Below are 24,664 nucleotides of genomic sequence, written 5' to 3' on the forward strand. Positions count from 1 at the left end.
TGGATTTGGGCTTCCACTGTTGTCCAGAGCCTAGTTCAAAGGACATTCACAGTATAAGCTCTGATACTGTGCCCTCCTTCAGGTTTGGCTTTTATATTTTACAATAATTGGATCACACGGCTGATCAGATTTTCCATGTGGACTTAGTTGATCCCTCACTTAAAAGGCTTCTTGCTGGAAGACAAGCCTTAGCCGGACACCATCTAGTTTCTTCACCACATTTTGTTATAAAACCTATGTCTTCAGTTCCCTGTCAATGTATTGCTGCAAGTGCTGTGGGATGATCTTCAGCAAAATTTAACTTGTGTGTGATTTTAATGATATTACTGTATATTTTTATAATTCTGTTGAGTCACCTTTCTTTGTAATGGGTACAAATACGGATATTTTCCAGTCCATTGACCAAGTTGCTGTCTTCCAAATTTTTCAGTATAGATGAGTACGTGCTCCCAGTGCCTCATCATCTTCTTACAACATCTCAATTGATACTCCATCAAATCCTGGAGGCTTGTTTTTGGCTAATGTTTTCAGCACAGATTGAACAACTTTCTTTAGTACCATTGGTTCTGTCTCCTATACTACCTCCTGGAGTGGTAGACTGTCTACTAGTTCTTTTTGGTGCTGCTTCCTGGATCAGTCAATATTTTGCCCATCAAATCTTTCAAGATTTCCAATAAAGGCTTGGATTTTTTTTCTTCAGTTGTTTCGGTTTAAAATATGCTAAGTGTATTCTTCCTTTTTGGTTTTCTAATTGTATGTCTTTACACATTTTATTATCATATTTTACTTTGCCTTCTTGAGGTGCTCTTTAAATGTTTCTGTTTATCTCTTTGACTTCATCTTTTCTTCCATGCGCCTTAGATACATTTAGGCAATAGTAACTTTCAGAGTCTTTTATAACATCTGTCATAGGTAGGTTTATTGCACCAACACGGCCAATGAACACATGTGGGATTAATTGAAGGGCGGAGAGATAAATGACTCAGTGAGCCACGCCTTTCTTATCTTTTGCTCTTGCTTGTTCTGTGCCTCCATTTGCTAGCTACACTACCTGTGGGACACCTAACCCATGGAATCTTTCACTGTAATTGAGGTTCCTTCAAGACCTGTTTTGCCACATTACTGGAATGTACATCTCTTGAGCTGGAGACTGTCAGACCCTATCATCTTACTGACTGTTGGTGACCTGCCTTGCTGTTTGCTGCCTGTGTCCGGATAGCCTGAATTGCTTAACAGAGGACTACCTGGCAGCAATCAAGACTTGAAGGACTGCCAGTGTATCAGCTGTCTCACAGAAGTGAGTTGCAATGAGCCATTTATACTGCTTTATAGATTAATTAGCTGTTTATTTCTTATGTTATTCTTATGTCTATATATATATATATATAATTATTATTAGTGTCCTGGTTTTGTTTTTCTAGAGAACCCTGTCTAACATAACATCCATTTTGATCTTGTATCTATTTTCTGTTTTTAATTTCCTTTTGCTTTCTTCATGTATGATATTCTTAATAACATCCCACAGCTTTTCAAGTCTTCTGTCATTTGTGTTCAATGTGGCAAATCTGCTCTGGAGCTGTCTCAAAATTCAGGTGACACAGAGTTACAGTCATATTTTCTTCAGCTTCAAATTGAACTTACCTTTGGGCAATTGCAGGTCTGTTCCACAAGCAGCTCTTAGCCTACTTTTAGCTAATATTATTGAGCTGCTGATGTTGAGTGATGAAGTTCACTTTGATGACCTTGTTGACAATTGAAACACTAATGGTATAGCTTCTAGCATCATAGCAATATATTGCTACCACAGTATGACAAACTGACAGAGAAAGTGGTAGATAATTGTTGTTAGTTGCTGTCAAGTTGATGCATTTGTGTCTGCCCAATTAGGATTATATGTTGAGCCGATGAAAATAGTGGAGTTTATTTGAATGAAAGAGGTGAAGTTTGTGAACCAGATCTGATTGGGAGTTGGGCATTTAGAGTGAGCAGACTCAAGACTTTTGATAGTTAATGCAGCGGTTGAAATAGGTCAAATACTGAAGTCCTCAGTTTATAAATTAATCAAACAGCTTTTGAAGAATGATTGAGGCAGAGAGAGTAGTACCCGAGGATGCTCTTAATGGTTTAATTTGGTAATTTTAATTTAAATTCTAGTACTAGATGAAGCTTTATTCTTCTTCTGGACTCTTAAGTGACCCTCAAAATCATTTGTTTTTAGGTTTTATTTTGATTTGCTTAAAAATGGAAAATGTTATATGTACATATTGTTTTATTTAATTGAGCTACACTGAAAATTAAATGGAATGTGTAGATCTAAGTCTACACATTTTTACCATGGTCTATACCCATGGAGCCAACACTTGAAAGAAGATATAGCCTTGTACTATGCAATATGGTAACTACTAGCCATATTTAATTGATTAATTTTAAATAAAATTTGATATTTATTTTCTCAATAACAATAAGGACATTTCAAATTCTTCATAACTGTATGCCAGTAGCTATGACCACTTTATTGGGCAGCACACACTCCCAATATTTCCATCATTCTAGTTGGAATGCATCCTTTAAAAATTGACAGCTAGAAAACTCTTCCCAATTGATATTTAAAAATAGCTTCTTTAGCTCAATTATAAATGCATGGATGATGTCTTGTATTTTGGTAGATTTTTTTTTCAATGACTCTCATTCACGGCCATCAAGTCAATTCTGACTCAGTGTGACCCTAGAAGGCAGAGCAGAACCCTGCAGCTTCCTGAGGCTGGGAATCTTTCTGGGAGCAGTAAGCCTTGATTTTCTCTTTGAAGTGTCTGGAATATTCAAACTGCTGATTGTTCAACCAACAGGCCATCCATCAGTAGTAACAATGACACCAGAGCTCCCATCCACATGACTAGTATGCCAGTAAATGGATGTATGACAATCTGTTTAATTAGGATGTTGTTCATGGGCATTTACATGGTTTCCATTTTTTATGAGTAAGGCCATTCTGACATCTCATACAATCAATTCTCTTGAAATGTATGTTTAAATTCTCTTGAGAAAATATCTAGGAGTGAAATTATTAATAATAATAATTAAGTCTAAGCTTATCCTTTATGAAACAGCCACTAAAAGGCATGTATAAACATAATACTCAGTAATGTAATTCGGTAGAATGTCAACCATATTCACCAAAACAGGAGAAAAAGACAAACAATACAAAATGGATTGACATGGAAGTTAGAAATCATATACATGTCGCTTAGTAGCATAAAATGGTATACCTTTTCTAGAGACCAGATATATTATTCTGATTTTAATTTGCAGCCACCTACAGACAGAGGATGTTGAATAGGTTTTTTTTTTGTATGTGTGTTTATTAGACTTTCTTGCATTTTGCTTTATGAAATGGCAGTCAATTATTTTGTCTATTTAAAAGAAAATCTTTTTCTTACTACTGTGAATTCACCAGTGTCCTTTATATATTCTGTATACTTTTACATTGCAAGGTACACTATAAAATACGGATTTTTAAAGATTCAGATATTAAGTCATAAAGATGCCCGTGGCTAATTTTCCAGTTCATTAAGGGAAGGTGAGAAGTACTAGCTTAGAAAGTTGTTTCAATGCATCATCCTGCATCACCAAGGATGGTATGAGCACAATGGGTGCAGAGAGCCACGGAGAGCCGACAGAATTCTTCTAGCTCAGAAACTTGGAAACTCAGAAGACACCACACACACACAAGTCAACCCAAGGCCTGCAGTTACTTAAGAGTTTATGTTTAAATGTCGTCTTAACATTTCTAAATTGTCAGGAAAGCCAAAGTATGAATTCATACAATGGAAGAAAATAAATGTAGTTTTCATCTTTTAAATTTTAGTAAGACTTTTAATTACTGTGAATTTTTGGTAAAAATTAGCTGTTCCTCATTTGGCATATTCAAAATTATATAATGGATCATATAAAAGAGAGGACTGGAAATTTTAGCATGTAAGATAGAACAAAATAGGCAATCAAACTTGTGCTTTTATAAGAATATTTTTTAATCTTTTTATTGGGACTCATAAAGCTCTTATCACAATCAGTACATACATCAATTGAGCAAAGCACCCTTATACATTAGTTGCATTTGTCATTCTCATAATTCACCTTCCACTTGGGTTCCTGGAATCAGCTCGGTTTTATAATAATATTTTTTAAGCATCTTTGGTCCCAACTGATTATGTAGAGAAATTTTCATTAGTAAAAATGAAGACTCATTTTTAATGATTAATTTAATTTTACTTTCTGAATATCTAATAAACATACTTTCAAATGTTAAATGCTATTAGCTGTATGATTCTTAATTTTTAAAAATACACCACAGAATACTTACCCCAACAAACACAACTCATATAGAAATGAAAAAACTGATATAAAATTACAAAAAAACTTAATCAAATAAAATATCAAAATGTCAAACTAATATTTTTGACATAGCTGCTTGTAACTCTATACACTTGAAGATAGTGTCATCTCTCTCACCCTTCCTCTAAGAGTTCTGTGCTTTTCTATTTGCAGCTCATCCATATAGCAACTTTAGTATTTTGCTTATTTGTTTATAATTTTATTAGGGGCTCATACAGCTCTCATCACAATCCATACATACATCAATTGTGTAAAGCACATTTTTACATTTGTTGGCCTCATCATTCTCAAAACATTTCCTCTCCACTTAAGCCCCTGGCATCATTTTCCCCCTCCCTCTCCGCTACCCCCTCCCTAATGAACCCTTGATAATTTATAAAGTATCATTTTGTCATATCTTGAACTGCCTGAGTCTTCCTTCACCCATTTTTATCTTGTTTACCTCTTTGGAGGAGGTGATATGTAGATCCTTAGAATCGGATCCCCCTTTCCAACCCACCCTCCCGGTATCGCCACTTGCACCATTTGTTCTAAAAGGATCATCTGTCATGGATTCCCTATGTTTCCAGTTTCTATCTGTACCAGTGTACATCTTCTTGTCTAGTCAAATTTGTAAGGTAGACTTGATCATGACAGTGGGGGTGGGGGGAGGAGGAAGCATTTAGGAACTAGAGAAAAATTGTATGTTTCATTGTTGCTCTATTGCACCCTTACTGGCTCGTCTCCTCCCTGCGACCCTTTCATAAGGGGATGTCCAATTGCCTACAGATGGGCTTTGAGTCTCCACCCCACATTCCCCCTCATTCACAATGATATGATTTTTTGTTCTGATGATGCCTGATATGTGATCCCTTCAATACCTCATGATCACACAGACTGGTGTGCTTCTTCCATGTGGACTTGTTGCTTATGAGCTAGATGGCCACTTGTTTACCTTCAAGCCTTTAAGATTCTAGACGCTATATCTTTTAATAGCTGGGCACAATCAGCTTTCATCACCACATTTGTTTATGCACCCATTTGACTTCAGTGATAGTATCAGAGAGGTGAGCACACAATGATATGATTTTTTGTTCTTTGATGCTTGATAACTGATCCCTTCAGAACCTCGTGATCACAAAAGCTGATGTGCTTCTTCCATGTGGGCTTTGTTGCTTCTAAGCTAGATGGCAGCTTGTTTACCTTCAAGCCTTTAAGACCCTAGATGCTATATCTTTTGATAGCTGGACACCATCAGTTCTCTTCACCACATTTGCTTATTCACCCGCTTTGTTTTCAGCAATTGTGTCAGAAAGGTGAGCATCATAGAATGCCAGTTAATAGACCAAAGTATTCTTGCATTGAGGGAGTACTTGAGTAGAGGCCCAATGACCATCTGCTACCTTAATACTAAACCTATAAATATATGCACATAGATATATTTTCCCATCATCTATGCATATATTTACATATGTACATGTCTGTATTTAGACCTCTATAAATGTCCTTTGCCTCCTAGCTCTTTTCTCTATTATCTTTGACTTGCTTCTTGTCCCACTATCATGCTCAGCCTTCATTTGGGTTTTAGTAATTCCTCTTGATTACATTACCCTTGATCATGCCCTACCAGGCCTCCTTTAGAATTTTTAAAGGATAAAAATCATGTTCCTTTGTTGTTTGAGTGTAGGGAACAAAAGATATCTGAAAGTGACACTAATTTTTTAAAAATCATTTTATTGGGGGCTCATACAACTCTTATCACAATCCTTACATCCATCCATTGTGTCAAGCACATTTGTTGCCATCATCATTCTCAAAACACTTGTTTTTCTACTTGAGCCCCTGGTATCAGCTCCTCCATCCCGCTGCCCCATCCCTCATGGACCCTTGATAATTTATAAATTATTATTATTTTATCCTATCTTAAACTGTCCAACACATTCAGTGGGGGAAGCAATAGCCTTTTCAACAAATAATGCTGGAAGAACTGAATTTTATCTGAAAAAAAAAAGAAACAAAACTTATACCTCACACCATGTACAAAAAGGAACTCAAGATGGATCAAAGGCCTAAATGTAAACCGCACAACCATAAATGAAAAAAAATAGGGACAAGTTTAGAGTCCATTAATACAAGGCATAAACACATTATAGGAGAGAATGAAACATATACATACTGTAGATGGCAAAATAAAGAACTTCAATAATAATTTGTAATTTATCAAGGAGTCACTAGGGTGAGAGATGGGAGGGAGGGAAACAAAAAGGAGCTGATACCAAAGGCTCAATAGAATAGAAATATTTTGAAATGATGAGAGGAACATATGTAAAAATGTGCTTGGAAAAATTCACTATGGAATATTATAGGAGGTATAAGAGAAAGAAAGAGGAAAAAATAAGCCATGGCTAGGGGGGAAGCAGGGCACTAATCCACCCAAGGGGAGGGTATTGTTTATATCTCCATGGAGAGGGAGAGAGAGACCAGGCTTCAAACTGATGGGCCAAGATGTGAATACAAGGTATCAGCATGTATCAGGGAACCAATAGAGAAATCTTCAGGGCCGGCCCCAATCCCAGCACTGGGGTGACAATTTGGGGAGAAGGTTGCATCTAATTAGAGCACATGGGAGAAATGCAAAGCGATGGAGAGGGAGGAGAGGACATTTTCTCCTGGCCCACCAAGGCCCAAGGATGATGTTCATGCTCAGAGCAGACAGCACACAGGGAGGACCTTAGGGCTGGCCCCATCGAGTGACATGGCATCCCACACCAAATGATGCTGCTGAGGGGGACAGCACTGGAGACACAGTGCAGGAACAGTGCATATTCTGGCCCCATCATGCTGGGGTGAGGCACTGAGGGCATGCAGCAAAGCAGCAGGGGAAGCAGACTGATGAAACCCCCGGGAATAGTTGGGAGAGAGTGTGACACCTCATCAGACTCGACTGAAAAACATTTGTAAAGGCCAACAAATAGACCTTGAACTATTTATAGGGTTTTCAATTTTTATCAGTGACTTTATTTAGTTTTTGGCTATTGTTATTGTTTTGTTGGTTTTTACTTTCTTTGTTGTTTTATTTGGCTTTTCGTGGTTTTTGCACTTACTAATGTAACTGCATGTCTATCTAGATAAGATAGAAGGGATAAATAATTCTAAGATGAAAAGAACTGGGCCAATGGTTCTAGGAGGATATGGGAGAAGGGGAGGGAGGATAAAGGAAGGGGAGGGAGGATCAACTCAGGGACAAGGGAACAACAAGTGAACTAAAATCAATGGAAGGCATGTCATAGGATGCTTAGTGGGGCTCAATCAGGGCAATGTAGCAGTGAGGAATTACTCAATCTGAATGAAGCCCTAACATGATGGTGAAACAAGAGGGAAGTAAAAGGGAAATAGAGGAAAGAATCAGGAGTCAAAAAACATAGAGGCCTAAATACAGTTATGTACATATGTAAATATATATAATGAGAGGGGAATAGAACTATGCTTTCATTTCTCTATGTTAACAATTAAGGCTGTAAATGGACATTGGGCCTCAACTCAAGTACTCCCTTAACACAAGAAAACTTTGTTCTAACAATCTGTCATTCTGTGATGCTCACCTTCCCCACATGATTGCTGAAGACAAAATGAGTACATAAGCAAGTGTGGTGAAGAAAGCTGATGGTGCCCGGTTACCAAAAGATATAGTGTCTGGGATCTTAAAGGCTTGAAGATAAATAAGTAGCCATCTAGCTGAGAAGCAACAAAACCCACATGGAAGAAGCACACCAGTTTGTGTGATCATGAGGTGTTGATGGGATCAGGTATCTAAAACCCAGAACAAAACTATACCCAAGGTGAATTGGGGGTGGGTAGGCATGGAGTGGAGACCCACTGCCCAACTTTAGACAATTGGACAACCCTCACAGAGGGGTCACAGGGAAGAGTTGAGCCAGCCAGTTTGCAGTATAGCACTGATGAAACACACAACTTTTCTCTAATTCTTTGGTGCTTCCTTCCCCCTACTATCATGACCTCAATTCTACCTTACAAATCGGAATAGACTAGAGCATGCACACTGCTACAGATAAGAGTGCCCGCAACACAGGGATTCCAGGATAGATAAGCCCCTCAGAGCCAGCAAGGTGAGTAGAAATACCAGGAGGATTAAGGGAGAGTGGGGCGGGCAGGAATCTATCACAAGGATCATACTAGAACACCCTCCCAGGGGAACGAATAATGGAACAGTGGGTGAGGAGTGACAGAGGACGATGTAAGATGTGAAATAATAATCTATAACGTGTCAAGGGTTCGTGAGGGAGGGTGAGTGGGGGATTGATGGGCAAGAAATTTGAAGCTGAATCAAGGGATCAAGTGGGAAGAGAATTCTCTGAATTTGCAGCATATGTGCAAATGTGCTCGACACACTGGACGAATGTATGGATTGTTATAAGAGATGTAAGAGCCCCCAATACTTTTAATTAAAAGTAATTTTTTAAATAAACAACTGGGACCTATTAATATATTACATTTATGCACACCAAAAGACTTCATCAAATCTAGAGCACATTAAGCTTAGCATATTAGTCAATCTTATAAAGATAAATATTTAATGACACCATTAATATAAGGAAAAACAAAGACAAGTAGTTATTATACCAAAAGACAAGGCTTTGAAGACAACAAGGGGCAGGAACAGGGGATGGGGAGAGAAAGGTAATTATAGAGGGAAGGAGGAAGGATGGCTGAGAAAAAAACAGATAACTACATTTATGGAGCAGTTTAATGAGATATTATCACTGATTTTATTTGTTGACATGGGCTTTGTACCTATATAGTATACCATATATAATCATGTATAAGCCGAGTTGTTCAGCACATTTTCAGCCAACTGGGGATTGGCTTATACATGGGTCATTGGTACCCCAGCGAGGTGTAACATCTCGCGGGGGATTGAGGGTCCTCCGCTGTTCATTCAAAGCCCCGCTGACATGGCAGGGCTTTGAATGTTTGCTTACTCACATCTAACCAATCAGAGCCATCCTATGACATGGATGGCTCCAATTCGCAGAAGCACCGTAGTGATTCACTTACGCCAGTAGCTGAACTGGTAAGGATGTGTCTGTGGCTATGCTCCGTCTCTCCCCTCTGGTCTCTGTGTTAATTCACATTCTGCATTTCCCACCTAGGCTTATACTTGAGTCAATCAGTTTTTCTGTTTTCCCAGGTAATAATTCGGTGCCTCGGCTTATACTCGGGTCGGCTTATATTTGAGAATATATGGTATATTTCTTTGAAAACCTGAACCAAAAGAAATCATCAGAGAGAGAGAGAGAGAGAGAGAGACTCACAGCCATGAAAAACAAAATTGAAAAACCTTCCAGATTACTTCCTCTAGGATCTAAATATTGGTCTGAGTAGCTAAAAAGAGGAGGTAAAGTAGAATGGAAGTGGACTTGATGCCTTTAGTAAAATGAACGTTAATTTCAAACATACATTAAAAAAAAGTCTGAAAGGGCAAGAATAAGACCGTCGAGTGGATGGAGTAAAGTTCTCCAATGAAATTCTCATAGGACAGCCCTTGCTAAACTGGGAGATTGAATATTCATTGTCCAGATGTGTAAAACAAAGAAAATGAATAAAAACACTCAATGTAAAACTTTTCCCCTCTCTCACAAATGTAATTTTCATGTTCTTAAATTTTTTTTCATAATATGCCCCATGATCACCCTGTCCCTTAAGTAAATCTACCAAGATAACCTTTAGGTATTTCCAGAAAATCTTCAAAATAGCCTCTGATGTGACCTCTCTGCCTGGAACGTACCTGGCCCAGCAGATTCTCTCTCCACACGTTCCCTGCCAGTGTGCTGTACTGTGATGGTGTACGCTTACATTCTTTGAAGAGGTTATCAGGAGAGACCATCCCTGGAGAAGGCCATCACGCTTTCTAAAGTAGAGAGGCAGTGAAAAAGAGAAGACCCTCAAAGAGATGGGTTGATAAGGTGGCTGCAGCAATGAACTCAAGTCTAGGTAGAGTGGTGACAATGGCACCAGACATTTTGTTCTGCATAGAGTTGTTATATGTTGGAACCATCTCAATGACACCTAATGACAACATAATCAAGATTCTCTCAGAAGCAATTGCTTGAATGAGATTTTTTTTTTCTTTTTGAAGGCTTTCTAAGGAGACTGCGACAGTAGCATTACTGAGTGGATTTCCTGAAGCTATCCATTGATTACAGAGACATGTTTAAGTATGTTCTATGTACATTAAATGTGTACATGAGTAGAGTAGAACCCTATGAGCAATAATTGCTTACTTACTTTCACATACATTTAAAAAATACATTTATTGGGGGCTCTTACATCTCTTGTCACAATCCATTCATTCCTCCAGTGCGTCAAGCACATTTGCACTTATGCCGCCATCATCATATTCAAAGCATTCTCTTCCCACTTGAGCCTCTGATATCAGCTCCCCATTTCTTCCCCCTCACTCTCCCGCCCACCGTCCCTTACAAACCCTTGATAAGTTATAGATAATTTTTTACATGTCATACATCATCCTCTATCGCCCCTCACCCACTTTTCCGTTATTCCTTCCCCTGGGAGGGGGTTCTAGTTGATCCTTGTGATCAATTACCCCTTTCTCCCCCTACCATCATCTAATCCTCCTGGTATGTCTACTCTCATTGTTGACCCCGAGGGGTTTAGCTATCTTGGATTCCTTGTGTTGCGGGGGCTCTTATCTGTAGCAGGGTGCATGCTCTGGTCTAATCTGATTTGTAAGGCAGAATTGAGGTCATGATAGTGAGGTGATAGAAGTACCAATCCAGTATTCTATGCTGTTCACCTTCCTGAGATGAACACTGAAGACAAAGCGGGTGCATAAGCAAATGTGGTGAAGAAAGCTGATGGTGTCTGACTATCAAAAGATATATTGTCTGGGGTCTTAAGGGCTTGAAGATAAACAAATGGCCATCTAGCTCAGAAGCAACAAAGTCCATATGGAAGAAGCACACCAGCCTGAGTGATCATGAGGTATAGATGGGATCAGGTATCAGGCATCTAAAATCCAGAACAAAACCATACCCAAGGTAAATGGGGTGGGGTGGGTGTGGAGTAGATGCCCAGTGTCCATCTGTAGACAATTGGATATCCCCTCACAGAGGGGTCTCAAGGAAGAGATGAGCCAGTCAGGGTGCAGTATAGCACCCATGAAACAGACAACTTTCCTCTAGTTCTTTGGTGCTTCCTTCACATACATTTTAAAAATTTATTAATTTTTATCTCTCTATATATTATATAAAGTATGTAATATAGATTTCATTTAAAACATAGTTCAAAAAATTATGATTCTGTAATGCCAATTTAACAGTCAAAGCTGTTAACAATCAAATGGTTTTCCTTCATGGCTGAAAAGTATTTGGAGTTAAGTTTAAGTGTGACTCAAGAAAGAAAACAGTCTAAGAGTAAATCTCTCTTTTCCGTCCTTTTTCCTGGCTCATGCATTGATATACCTGAATTGTCAGTGTAGACTCCATGTACCAGAGTAGACCTGCACCAACGATGTTTACATAGGAAACATGCCAGGCCTTTCTCCTGAGGGGCCTCCGGTGAGTTCAATTTGCCACATTTTGGTTAATAGGCAAATACTGAATTGCCAAGCACCTACAAATACACAATAACACACATTCACAAATACAAGTACTTTACTGGCATAGACACATGTACACACACTTATAAAGTCACTTATTCCTGAATTAAATGTAAGATTTTTCTTACCTTTCCTGCACGATCCCTAGTTTCCCTAGCCCATTTTGTATACAAGCTGCTACAGGTAGAATAGGATTATCTATGTATAAACTATTCTCAGGTTCTGATCTCATTACAGAGTCCACTTTATAAACAGAAATGATAGCAACACCAATTTTTTAAGCAAACAATTGATTCTACAGAGTGAGCAGCATCAAATATCATCTACTCTACATTTTCAATATCACTCGTTCCCAGTAAGGCTAACTTATGTAATTTGTATCCCAATTTCATAACCATGAAGAGAAAAGTTGTTTTAATAAAGAATACATTTTTTAGGCAATCGTTTTTACATAATAAACAGACACTGATTTTCAGACTAAGATACAAGTTCTTCTTGTGTCCTCCAAAATCGAAAGGGCTCCCTGTGTTAGGAGTGAGTTTCCTTTCTCTGGTGGCCTTCAAGCAGAAACTGCATAGCCTTTCAGAGGTCATCAGCCCATGAGGCAGCCAGATGAATTAGATGCCCTCTGAGGTCACACCCAAACTATACTTTCTATAACTTTATCAATTTCTCCTCATTTTAACATCTCGAGAACATTTTATCAGAGCCAGACCACCTTCTCACATGATCACGTTGCCTATACTTTGTTTGAATAATCATATATGCATACACAAATGCATATTAGAAAAAATAGTAAGCATACCTAATTACTCCTCCACTAATTATTTACAACTCATGGTATTTTTAATGGCCTCATAAGCATGGGAAAGAGAAACAATGAATAAGGAAGAGTACAGAAGAATGGATGCATTTGAATTAAGGTGTTGGCTAAGAATATTGAAAATACTGTGATATGCAAGAGAACAACAAACAAATCTATCCTGAAAGAAGTACAATCAGAATGCTTCTTAGAAGCCAAGATAGTGAGATTTTGTCTCTGTACTTTGACTGTTACCAGAAGAGACCAGGTCCTGGAAAAAGACATCATGTCTGCTAAAGGAAAGAGTCTCTGAAAAAGAGGAAGAACTTCAAGGGGACTGATTGACACATTGGCTGCAACAATGGGTTCCAACATAGCAATAATGGTATAGGACCGAACAGTATTTTATTCTGATGGCCATAGGGTCACTGTGAGTTGTATCTCCCTCAATGGTACACCATAAAACAATTATTTACATATGAATTATATGACAGAGGGAGGAGGCTAAAACACTTATTTAAAAAGACCTAATTTGTGTTTCTCAGGAAGAAAATTTTCAAGAGGCAACTGACTAATATATGCATTTTGGATCACCTTATAGATATTCCAAAAAAGATCCTGGATCTTTGACCTCTTATGCCCATACAGGAAATATAAAAACACCTTATTTACGTGCAGAGTGAAGATGAGTAATTTTATCTTCAATATGTTCACTTAACTAATTAAGTGAGTTTTGAAATGACAAAAATTCCAATGGTCAAATAAAGAAGTGGTTGTTGAGGAAAGGAGAAATGAAGGGACGCTGACTGCCTGCAGTGAAGCTGAAGAAATAGATTAAAAGCATCCAGATGGAACAGAAAGACAGAGACAAGCATAATTAGGTTTTGTAGTAGGATGATTTAGATAGTTATGTCTAAAATCTTATGAAGCCTTCTGTTTTTCCAGTTACCAGTTAGCAAAAAGTAGTTTATAAGCAACTCTTCTTATCTGCAACTGTGCACACATTTTTAAAATTAATAACATATTTTCCCTTTTTAGAACATTAAAATAAGGAAAATTGCAAAGGCAATTCATTTGCTGCTACAACAGTATCACAAAAAATTCATTTCTTTAATGAATTAAAGAAAATTGTCTGAGAATGTAGTGTATATCCACATTGTAGAGATTTTATGGCTGTCCCATTTTTATTCATAAAAGCATTTAGAAAAATTGACATTCATATTTTCATTCTATAGCCTGTTCTTAATCTTTTTAAAAGTGTACATATTAAATGCTCATTTTCTCTTTGTGGTTGAAGATACATTATTTTTCAATTGTTTTCAAAACTCAAGCTATAAATATTTTATCTCTTCATATAGATAACAAACTAAAAACGTCAAGATCCATCACTTGTATTTGCTATTTATTCTTCAAAAAACATTCTCAGTGTTGCTGTTTTTTGTAATTCTAAATATGTGATTTGCTAATCCATCATAATTACATAATTTGTTCTTTCCAAAAGAATTTTCTGTTACTCAAAACAAGTAACTTGCATAACTATCTAAGTATTGGATTTAATGGTTTACATGAAATTTTACCATTTTAGTCAATATTTAAAGGGTAATTAACCTTCATTACAATGGAAACTTCTCAAAGACAGGAACAATTTTCTTTCATCTCACAGAACACATCATAGTATGCCCAACTATAATTTTCTGAATTTAATTGGATAATTCTAGTATTAATTATCTATGAGAACTATTTAATAAACTAATTTTATTCTTTTATTTTATATTTTTTTCTAAAGCCATTTTTATATTTTACAATTGCTATCACAATGAGTTTCAAAAAATTCTCTTTCTTCTTGAATTCCTTGATATCGGTTCTTCTTTAGCGCCCTCTCTTCCACTGTGTCCCCCAGGAACCTTCATGGTACTTGCTGTCACTACAGGTTCATCAGTCCTGAGTTTCATACACCAAAAAACAGAAACACATATAACCAAAATTCGAGAGGGTAACCCCCATTGAGAGAATACATATGAGATAAACCCCAATATAAAAAATAAACATACTAATTTGATTAAATGACAAAAGTGTTTGCTTGTATAATGTATAAATACTTGTATATGTGTATGAATGTTGCAAACTATTTTACTTCTTGTACTTTCCTACGTTTTTGTTTGCACAGTGTCAGACATACATTCCTAAGTACATCATAGTCAACAATAGAGTTACTGAATGGCCCATTCCCCATGGCCTTGCTTTGAATGTAGCCATCAAGTTGACAACTCTTTGTGGTTACTGGCATCTGTTGTTCATAGGAGATCCTGGTTATTTAGTAAGTTTTCATGTTTTTGGACTAGAAGAACTTTGAAATCACTCTCTCATGGCTTACATTATATTATGCACTATAAAGGATATGCTCATTTAAACATTGATGCTCTCAAAGACTAAAAAAAAAATATCATAGCATTGTGAATGAGGGGGAGTGCAAAGTGAGGACCCTGGGCCCATCTAGGGGAAATTTGACATCCCCGTGCAGAAGGGCTGTGGGGAGGTGACAAGCCAATCAGAGAGCAGTGTAGCAACGATGAACCATACAATTTTCCTCTAGTTCTTAAATGTTTCTTCTCATCCACTATCATGGTCCCAATTCTACCTTACATAACGGACTGGAATGGAAGATGTACACTGGCACAGATAGGAACTGGAAATACAGGGAATCCAGGACAGGTGAACCTCTCAGGATCAGTGGTGAGAGTGGCAATATCGAGAGGATGGAGGGAGGGAGGGTGAGGGAGAAAGGGGGAACAGATGAGAAGGTCTACATATAACCTCCTCCCTGGAGGGTGGACAGCGGAGAACTAGGTGAGGGAGATGTCAGATGATGTAAAATATGATAAAATAAGAATTATTTATAAATTGTCAAGGGTTCAGGGGAGGGGAGAGTGGGGAGGGAGGGGAAAAATGAGGAGCTAATATCAAGGGCTCAAGTAGAAAACAGGTGTTTTGAGAATGATGATGGCAACAGACGTACGAATGTGCTGGACACAAATGATGTATGTATGGATTGTGAAAAGAGTTGTTTGAATCCCTAATAAAATGATTAAAAAGCAAACAAACATTGATGCTCATTTGAAATTGATTCACTCATTTCAATTCATACAGAAATTTGAGTATAAAGTTAAAATACAATTGACTTCATATACCACAATGTAAAGCCAACTACTTACATTTTAACACATAATATGAATCCCAGTCTTATATGTATGGGCATTTAAAATAAAATCTTGGTCAAACTCACTGCCGTCAAGTTGAAACCAACTCATAACGATCCTACAGGACAGGGTAGAACTACCTCTGTGAGTTGCCAAGACTGTAACTCTTCAGTGCAGTAGAAAGCCCTGTCTTTCTCCCGGGGAACTCCAGGTGGTTCAGAACTGCTGACATTGAAATTAGCTGCTGTATGCGCACCGCTATGCCATCAGAACTCCTTCTATGTAAAAATGCGTGCTTGGATTTCCCCTATATAGCATTAGCTGAAGACAATTGCTCATGCCATTGCTAACTTTCTCACAACATATATTTCAATTCACATATAACATCGCATCAAATATGTGTGCATTTTCTCTAGTATCTTCATTTGTTGCACATCACTAGCAAATAATATCACAGTGAATGTTGTAAAGTATAAATAATTTGGATAATCTACTTATTTCATTAGAATAAATTTCTAGAAGTAGAATTATCTGAATAAAATTATGAATGAATTTAAGGCTATCAAATTCTGTCCTAAATTACTGTGCGAATGTTTATTTTCTTAAAAAAATAATAACATTTTACAATGAAACAAACTGAAAGCATCTATTTACCTTTAAGTATATCTTTGGGAATATCACTTCTTTGTTAGTAACTGATTCCATGTACTTTTATAACATTAATGGGGTCTCATTCATTCACTACCATCAAGTCTGTACAGACTAATAGCGACCCTGTAAGACAGTAGACCTGTCCCTGTGAGTTTCCAAGTTTCTAATTATTGACCAGAGTAGAGAACCCCATCTTTTTCATGGGGAGCGATGGGTTATGATCTGCTGACCTCGCGGCTAGCAGCCCAATGCATAAGCATGACACCACCAGGCCTCCTAGCACACAGACATCAAGGAGTCAAAACAGAAGACTTGAAATAATGAAAATATGCTTACATTTTCTTCTCTGAGGCTCCTAATTTATAACCTGTTTTCGGGTTACAAGAGCGACCCCCAAACTCAAATTTAAATTAAGGAGAAGCATTTATTAAATGTTAAACAGGAAAAGACCAGACATGGAGAATGCCATGTCGTATGGATGAAGGAGATGATTAACAGGAGAACATCATGGCCTCCTGGGCTTGGCGGAGATTCAGAGGCTGTAGAAAGAACATGGGGTGAAAGGAAAGTCTCTCAGAAGTATGGATGACTATAGATCAAATCATCACCGTTCCAGGTGGGATCACAAAGTGGGACTGGGACCATGATTGGAAAGTATATATTATGTTAGACAGAATAGTTCACCAGATTGGTTCAGGACCTTCTGACCAAGGCAATCAGGGCATGATTCATTACTATGAGACTCCAATATGTCAGTCTCCAATAAGGGCACACCCAGGGAAACCCTTAAAGGTGATTTCCCCCTCCCTTGAATGGCTAGGGGCAGTGGGTAGACGTAATCCACTGTTAAATATACTCTGTCTCAGAAGAAGACATTCCTGATGAAGAGTCAAAGAGAATTCAATGGAGATTTAATTCATGTGGGGACAGTGTAAAATGAATGTGGGGCTTTCACTGTTATCCATTACTCATTGTCATCTAGATGATTCTGAATTATAGTGACCCCACAGGACAGGGTATAAATGCCCCTATGAGTTTCCCACACTGTACTTCGTTATGGGCGTTGAAAGCCTCATCTTTGAGGCCTGGTGTCAAACGGCCGACTTCATGGTTAGCAGCCCAAAGTATAACCATTCCGCCCTAGACTTCAGAAAATCTGATGGTCAGAAGTTAACCTCTCATGCAAACCTAATTTAGAGGTGACATTACTAATGGAAAACATTCTAAGTAGAACTGTATTCATTAAAATTTTAATGCTTGAAACTGAAATAAAAATTTTTATTTTAAACATCAGATTCATTAAAAATAAGTTAAAGAAAAAGGAAGATTCTAAAAAGTGCAGGTTATTCTCCTAAATTGAAAAATCTACACCTCTTTCACAGCAGACTATTTCAAGAATAAATGGCTATAAATACTTTTTCTTTATTTTATAAATGATAAATAAAGAGATGATTGAATTACATCAAGAATATGAAATTCAGATTTTATACATCTGAATTTACTCTTCACATAAAAATGCAAAATCACACTGCATTTTAAAATCTGCATTGGTAAGTATTTTTAGTGATTATATAGCTTGATTTTCAAAAGCTTTACTTCTATATTGTGATACATTTTAATAGTTACTTCATTGAGACTTTTGAAGACATGTATCATATCTGTATATTGAATCTCAGCATTGACTGGTGTGAGTCAGGTTGAGATATATAGTATTAATTAACTGAGTAAGTTTTGCCCTGATTCAGATTTCTAGACTCTGGAGAACTGTTACACACTGCTGTACAATGTTAGTATTTCAAAAAATCTAAAATAATCAGACACCAAGCTTGAAGCAACACAAGGAATTAAAAGAACTATGATTCTCCACATAAGAAATCAAAGACAAACCCAATAGCTTGGACTGTTTCCAGAGTAAGAGATCAATTTTAGGTTAATAATGTGGTTAATTCTAGCTTAACAATTGTCCAAATAGTGGAAAATCACCAATCAAACACTGATAGGCAGTGTTTGATTATGTAATAATTAAGCAGCTTACTTTTTTGCCATAGATATGACAATAACTTCCAGGTAATCTATAAAGCACATATATTGGGCTTTTGATCTTTGTATTTATAGAAGGATATCAATGTTTTCAAACTAGGTTTTCTATGACTTTTAAAATAAAATTTAATATTATATAAACATGTATAAAATAAAATGTAATATATAAATATATTAAAATATTTGTCAATGCAGCATTTTAATGTGTACAATTTATTGATATCAATTACATTCAAATAAAAATTGTTTTATGATTAGATTAGTAGATGATCACTGTTTTCTCAGAAGGCACCTGATAGTCACCTCTCCCATTTAACTTCACTTGAAGGAATAATAGAATTAAATGTTATATGACTGATATAATATAACTTGTAGACAAAGTATTTGGCCAAGCTGAGCTATGAATATCTGGAGCGGAAATTTTCAAAGTGGTGAAGTAAGTACCTAGAGCAAGAGCGGCAACTACAATCCTATAAGCAGAGTGTACGCACATGTAAGAAAGGAGGGGCATAGGCAGCGATACCACAGAATGTCCATATATAGACTAATCAAGTAGCTTCCATCCCTCAGAATAGAGTAAGCAGATACAGAAAACAGTAGTACACGCAAGAAAAACCTGTCCATATGGAAACCACTGAATAGGGAAAGCCAATTTATTCCAATAACATCTACTCTAATAGCAGATTTTTATATCATTCAAAATTATTGAGCCTTTACTACAGAGATTTCCCAAGGCTGTGGGGTTCAGACTTTCATTTGACACTTCAGCTTCTGTTACTATTAACTACGGGTGTCTTAATCTGCAACTGAGTGTGGACTCCTCTGTGTTGTGTTATTGTTGTTAGGGGCTGTTGAGTGTGTTTTAATTCATAACAACCATAGGCATATCAGATTGGAACATTGTTCAGTTCTGAATCATCATCATAATTGTCTTTATGTCTGAACTCACTAATGCAGCCGTATGCCAGTCCATCTCTTGTAGGGACTTTTTTTTTTTCCACTGGTGCTAACCAAGTATGATGTCCCTCCCCAGCAACTGGTCTCTCCTCATAATACATCTAAGGGATGTGAGAATAATCCCACCATCTTTGCTTCTCAGAAGCAATCTGGCTGTACTTCATCTAAGGCAGACTTGCATATTCTTCTGGAGATGTATGATACTTTCAATATTTGTCACCAACATCACAATACATTCTTCAAATATGTCAGTTCTTCTCTGGACTTCTTTATTTATTGTTCAGATTTCACATAGATATGGACAACTGAAAACACCATAACTTGAGTAAGGGGCATCTTAGTTCTCAATGTGTTATAGCAGATTAACCCAGAGCATTGCATAATTTGTTTTCTTGACTACTCCTTACCTGAATATCAATTGAAATGTTTCAACAATTTGATTAAAGAGTAGCTATGCCAGCAAATTTGGGAGATAGCTACTTGGCCAACTGACTGGAAGAGATTCATGGTTTTACTCATTCCAAAGAAAGGTGACCCAAAAGAATGCTCAAATTATAGAACACTATCATTAATATGCATGCCAGGAAAATTTTGTTGAAGGTTATCCAGCATGGTTGTGGCTGTATATTGATAGAGAACTTCCAGGAATTTAGGTCACATTCAGAGGCAGACTGCAACAAGGTTTTCATTGCTAATGTAAGATGGATCTTGCTCAAATCAAGGAATACCAGAAAGATAATGTATTGACTATGCCAAGAGATTTGACTGTGTGGATCATAACAATCTGTGGATATCCTTGAGGCGAATGGGAATTCAAGAACACTTGGTCACGCTCCTTTGGAACATGTACATGGGTCAAGAGCAAGTTATGCAAATAGAACAGAGGTATACTGCATGGTTTCAAATCAAGAACAATGTACGTTAGTGTTGCAATCTCTCACCATGCTTACCCAGTCTGCTTACTGATCAAATAAGCAGAGAGGCTGGATAATCTGATAAAGAATGCAGCATCAAGATCGGAAAAACATCTTTTGAACAACCTGTGACATGAAGATAACACAGCCTTGCTTGCTGAAAAGTGAGTAGGACTTGAAGCAATTGTTGATGAAGATAATGGATTGTAGCCTGCAGTATGGATTAAAACTCATGTAATGAAGACCAAAATCCTCAAAACTAAACCAATAGACCAATTATGATAAATTAAAAGAAGGCTGCATTTATTAAGGATTTTTTTCTTGCTTGGATCCTCAATCAATCCTCCTAGAAGAGCAGTCAAGAAGTCAAAAGACACCCTTCTTTAGGTAAATGTGCTGTATAAAATCTCTTTAGAGTACTGCAAAATAAGGATGTTACTTTGAGGACTAAGGTGTGTTGGACCAAGCCATGGTATTTTCATTTGTGTCATGCCTATGAATATTGGGCATGATTGAATAAGGAAGAATGAAGTAGAATCTATGCATTTGACTTATAGTGCTAGAGAAGAACCCCGAAAGTACCACGGACTTCTAAACGGACAAGCCAATCTATCTTGGAAGAAACATGGCCAGAGTGCTCCTTACAGGAAAGGATGGGGAGACTCGGCTTTACATACTTTGGACAATTTGCCAGGAGATACCGGTTCCTGGAGAAGGACATCATGCTTTGCAAAGTAGAGGAACCGCAACAAAGGAGGCAGGCCTTCCCAGAGATGGATGGACACAGTGGCTGCATGGGAATAATTGTGAGGATGGTACAGTAACGCATAACAGCTCCTTCTACTGCGCATAGGGTCACTATGGACAGGAATTCAGTCTATGGCACCGAACAACAAAAACAACAGCTTACATGGTCATTAATTATGGCTCTGAGTGAAATAAAACTCTTGACAATATTGCTATATTATCTGAGTATCATTAAGGTGTCTGTTAGACTAGCTGTAAGGATCTTTGTTGACTTAACAGTGAGTTGTCATCTGGGCTGAAGGTGATAGTCTTCTGACTTCCTCAGTTCTCTTGACTTTCCGCAAACAAGGTTGTGTCATCTGTATCTCAGTGGTTCCTGGACAGTCTCCCTCCTGATGCTACATTCTTCTGCATGTACCAATTTCTCGGATAATTTGCGCAGCATACGCATTAACTAGGCAAGAGGACACATTCCTAGCACATACCTTTTCTGATTTTAAGCCTTGTGTATCCCCTTGTTCTGTTGAAATGACTGACTCTTGGTCTGTTATAGGTTGCACGAGAGTTGATTAATTGTTCTGGTTTTCTTTTTTTTTAATGTTCTTTGTCATTTGTTATGTTCTAAATTGCTAAATGCCTTTGCAAAGACAACAACACCAAAATGAATACATTTCTGGTATTTGCTGTTGAGGTAGTTAGATTATTGTGCCAACCTGGCCGGTAAACACATGTGGGGTTAATTGAAGGGCGGAGGGATAAATGGCTCAGTGTTCCTTACCTTTCTCATTATCAGGTCTCTTGCTTTGTGGTGGTCGGACCAGAGTGCAGCTGCCTTAGCAGTTACCTGCTTCAGCTGACAAGGCTCACTTCCTGCAAGACATCCCCAAGGAGAAGCTGCCGATGCAGCCCTGGGTGCTGGAGCAGCCATGTGGAGACTCCTGCCAGCACTGAGATGCTTACATGCTCACTGATTCGGCTTTCCTCCTGCAGTTGGAGTCATCTTGTGTGTTTTGTGAGATGGAGGAGGACTTTGTGGATTGGCGTTGGTCATAGGGGTTAATGTTGGACTTGTGGGCTTGGGCAGCACTGGGTTGGGATGTTTTCTTGATGTGCACTTAACCTTTATCTAAAACTCTCTCTTAATCATGTGTTTCTGTGGATTTGTTTCTCTAATGTACCCAGACTAACACAGCTGCTTTTAGATCTGTCTGATGTCGGCAGTAATATCCCTCATTTCAAGTCCTCTTCTGAAGCTAGCCCGACTTTCTGCAAGTTCCTTGTCAATGCGTGTACTACTGTACCCAAGTTTTAATTACATTCAGCAAAATTTTACTTTCATGTGCTATTAGTAGTATCATTCAATAATTTTCAATCTGTTGGGTCACCTTTCTTTAGATTGGACACAAATATGGATCTCTTTCAGTAGGTTGGCTGTGTAGCTATCTACCAAATTTCTTTGCACAAACTACCTAGTCCTTTCAGCATGTGTGAGTTTATTATTTGGGTATTTTATCGCACAGATAATTGTTTTCATTTCTTAATTTGGCATATATATATCCCCTTTCTTCCCCCACCCTCCCCTAATCCTCCAGGTATCTCTACTTTCCTTTTTGGTTCTGAGGGGTTTACCTATCCTGGATTCCCTGTGTTGAGGGCTCTTATCTAGCAGTGTGCATGCTCTGATCTAATCCAACTTGTAAGGTAGAATTGGGGTCATGGTAGTGGGGGGAAGGAAGCACCAAAAAACTAGAGAAAGTTTTCTGACTGGCTCATCTCTTCCCTGTGGTCCCTCTGTAAAGGGATGCCCAATTGTCTACAGATGGGCATTGGATCTCCACTCTATGCCCCTCCTGTCATTCACCTTAGGTATGGTTTTATTCTGGGTCTTAGATGGCTGATACATGATTATATCATTACCTCATGATCACACAGGATGGTCTGCTTCGTCCATGTGGGCTTTGTTGCTTCTCAGATAGATGGCTGCTTATTTATCAAGTATTTAAGACCCCAGATGCTATATCTTTTCATAGCCAGGCTTCATCAGCTTTCTTCAACAAATTTGTGTATGCACCCATTTTGTCTTTAGCAATTGTATCAGGAAGGTGAGCATCACAGAATACCAGATTTTTAGAACCAAGTATTCTTGTGTTGAGGGAGTACTTGAGTACAGGCCCAAAGTTTGTTATTGTTTTTTAGTTTTGACTTTGTTGTTTCATTTGCCTGTGCCTGGATTTTTCACTTATTAATGCATCTGCATGTCTATCTAGATAATATAGAAGGGATATATTATTTGGAGAAGAAAAATACAAGACCAAGGGTTCCGGGTGGATATGGGAGAAGGGGAGGTAGGAGAAAGGAAGGGATGGGGGAACCAACCCAGCGACAAGGAAACAACAGGTCTACTAATATCAGTGGAAGAAAGGTCATAGGATGCCTAGTGGGGATTAATCCAGGGCAATGTAGCATTGAGGAATTACTAAACCTGAATGAAGTTCAAACATAATGATGGGACAAGAGGAAAGTAGAAGGAAATAGGGGAAAGAATCAGGAGGCAAAGGATATTATAGAGGCCTAAATAAAGTTGTGTAAAAATGTGTATATATATTATATTATATAATGAGAGGGGAAACGAACTATATACTCATATCTATATGTTAAGAATTAAGGTTGCAAATGGACATTGGGCCTCAACTCAACATATTTTTTAACTTTAATAATATATGTCCCCAAACATTTGCCATTTCAACAATCTTAACATATAGATTAGTGACATTGATTGTGTTCATCATGTTGTTCAAGAGTCATCCTTATCCATTTCCATTTTATCCCAATTCCCTTACTGGGAAAAGCTGTGGAACAGCCAACATCTGAATGTGAATAGGAATATATGTCTAAATGTTGAGATATTCAGGCCCTCTTGCATTTTTATAGAGCTTGGGTCATAAATCCAAATGGCCGTGCTTGCTTATACCCTGAGTAGCAGCTGCTCTCACTAGAAAATGTTAATGCTTGTGATTTTGTCATGTTTAAGCATTTATCCAATGGAATCACAATGCTCTTACACAGAATAGACAGCATTCAATTATGTGTCTGTCTTTCGCAGCATTTTCATTTTGATCAATGATCTATAGATAACTAAGCATAGTTGCAAGTTAGCACTCCACATTGATCTCTGTGTTACAGCTGGAATTGGTAGGGAGGTATAAGTCTAGAAGACCTAGTTCTAATCCTCTTACAGCATCGCATTTCCTTATCCCATAAGCCAAGTTCATGACCTCAGCCACCTTCCACATTCCCTGTATTTTTCTCTGAACTTGATCTGGCAATCATATCTATCCCCATGTGT

This window comes from Tenrec ecaudatus, chromosome 16 (genome assembly GCF_050624435.1).
Source record: "Tenrec ecaudatus isolate mTenEca1 chromosome 16, mTenEca1.hap1, whole genome shotgun sequence".
NCBI lineage: Eukaryota > Metazoa > Chordata > Mammalia > Afrosoricida > Tenrecidae > Tenrec > Tenrec ecaudatus.